The sequence below is a fragment of the Pteropus vampyrus genome, unplaced genomic scaffold, assembly GCF_000151845.1.
Source record: "Pteropus vampyrus isolate Shadow unplaced genomic scaffold, Pvam_2.0 Scaffold1, whole genome shotgun sequence".
NCBI lineage: Eukaryota > Metazoa > Chordata > Mammalia > Chiroptera > Pteropodidae > Pteropus > Pteropus vampyrus.
Genome location: NW_011888782.1, coordinates 2,723,492 through 2,725,884, shown reverse-complemented (window position 1 = coordinate 2,725,884; position 2,393 = coordinate 2,723,492). Strand labels below are relative to the sequence as shown.

Sequence of the window (2,393 nt, the reverse complement as noted above, 5' to 3'; positions counted from 1 at the left end):
TAGACCACAAGTCCAAGCAGGTCTGTAGGACACTTATGACTAGCCTCTATGAAATCTAGATTTATATAATATGCACTTTTTGATCTAATCAAAGAACTTGACAAAATGGAACAGCAATATATATAGTGTTTCTAACTTTTCCATCAGTGTATTGCAATTTATCAGTATGCCACTTGGGGGCACCACTCTACTATTGACATTTTTCATAATACTGTGAATTTTTATTACAAGGTAAATTCCACATTCCTTTACATTTTTTATTGATTTTGTATATTAGCTATGGGCTAAAAAAATGTGCTACAGGCATTGCAGGTGATTAATTTATGTTTAAAGAAAGGTTTTTTTGGGGGGGCATGAATATCTGGCATTCCTTTTCTAGTTACCACAGAATAAAATTAAACTTAAAATAAGTAGCAAATGAATTAGAGATTTTTCCTTCATTATATTCTGCATCATGAAATTTGTAAAACAATATTTGGGAATATTTTCTTTCATAAGTATAGATACTCCGGTGTAATGGATGTGAGGTTGTGATAATGTTAACTCATTTGTAAAGATTGTTCTAATTCTGGTTTATAATTTTATATTTTTGTTCATCTGTCAAACATTTTTTAAAACTTTACTTACTCTTTTTTTTTGGTTTGTTTGTTTTTAGCAAACCCATGAGATTTTGATGAGCTAAGAAGTTACTTTGGCTCTTAGCATAGTACATGTAATTTATATAGAAAAGCGATGTTCAGGAAGTAGCCTTATTCTAAAATACATGATTAAACTTATATACGATTACTTGTACATGATAAAATACGTGATTAATCATGGCCACTCTTGCAGTGAGTTTCAACATAGATCTTATCAGCACAAAATGCTGGTTGTAATTTTTTTTTTCACCACACTTAAGACACAATGACATTATTATGTGCAGTTGATTTTCTGCTGTAATCTTTTGCTTTATTACTTAATACAACTGTGTTTTAAACCTTTGCTTTGGAATGAGCACAAGAGAGGAAACTGAAGCAATAGGAGATAAGGCTTGGCACTCAGGAGCTAGAAAAGAGAGTTAACATACATAAAACAACTAGTGAACAAACATTACCGTGCTTAAACAGCTATGTGGTAGGTTGATCTTAGAGATGTTGGAATGGCCACTGCCCAGGTCCCTTTCTAGCTACATATGGTCATTATCTTACTAGTTTCTGTATATTATCTAAGAAACTTAATTTTTTCCCCTTGGTCTTGTCCATGTATATACCCAAATATTTCTTCCCTTAACTGTGTGCCTATACATTGGCCTTTGCCTAAACATGGTCAACATGGTTAACATGAAAATACCTTCTCTCCCCACAGGGCATTTCTTCCTAGTATCAACTATCTGTAGCACGAGATGAGAGTTGGGAATTAAACAAGAACGCTGCCAAGCCCTTAGAGAGGTGTCCTCAAGCCCATGCATTGAGGACCAGGCCTTTTAGAAGAGCTTTAGGGCTATATTAAAGTAGATTTTTAAAAGTCCTAACAGATTTCCCACCAGCCAAAGGAACAAAATGGAGGAGAGGTAGCTAAGAGTTGCTGCTAGAGGTAGTTACGTTGACGGAAAAGGGGAGTGGTCTTAGATCTTAAGAGTCAGGGAGATGAAAAATCATCAAGGTGTGATAACAGTGACTGAAAAAACCAAAAGTCTGGGTTTGTTATTGTAAAGCTACATATCTGTCCTTAGCCCAGTCTCTCCTGAGAGCATCTCAGACTTATAGCCCAGATCCAAAGTATGGGGCTGAGGGGATCAGGGCCTTTGAAGAACAGAACCATGGTTAAGCCACCACACAAAGATCCAGTTCTTAGCTTTTTTTCTTAATGCACCTAGACATGGTCTGTCTTGGTGAGGGGCTCATGTTAAGTAAATTCATGCACGATAAATCTATAAATCATGATGCTACCTCTTAATTCAGGGCCTAGAATGAATAGTATCTTCTTTCATGTACCCTTCCACCATTTTCTGGTACAAGTTCTAGAGAAGCTGAATGTTTTCAGAAGTGAAAATATAACCAAAACAAAGTAGGTAGAATAATTAGACAATTATTTTGCTTAAGCCAGGTAAAGGGTCTCTTCCTTAAACAGAGACTATCACTCCACATGACCATTTTTCTGGGAACCCTTGGACCCTGTGTATATCTCCAGAATGGCTCTGGATGCACATACATATAGTTATCCTTAGATACCTCTTTTTCAATACTGAAAATAATGTGCATACACTGTACAAAAAGTGCACATGTGCATAAAGCAGGAAAATAATCTATAATCTTGGCACCCAACTTGTGGTCTTTTCTGTATAGACCGATTTATTCCATCTTCTAAGAAGACAACATAATGACGTTGTTCACAGTGGTTACTGCAAAGATGGA

At 35.8% G+C, this 2,393-nt stretch overlaps 1 protein-coding gene and 1 long non-coding RNA gene across 2 annotated transcripts in view; both read left to right on the top strand.

Annotated features, from left to right (window-relative positions):
• NEK11 (NIMA related kinase 11) overlaps window positions 1-2,393 on the top strand; it is a 225,262-nt gene that overhangs the window by 8,572 nt on the left and 214,297 nt on the right. The window lies entirely within an intron of this gene.
• Window positions 1,538-2,393, top strand: part of LOC111738972 — a 17,800-nt gene continuing 16,944 nt past the window's right edge. Inside the window, exon 1 of the long non-coding RNA XR_002780053.1 lies at window positions 1,538-1,549. This is a non-coding gene — a long non-coding RNA (uncharacterized LOC111738972). The remainder of the gene's footprint in view (window positions 1,550-2,393) is intronic.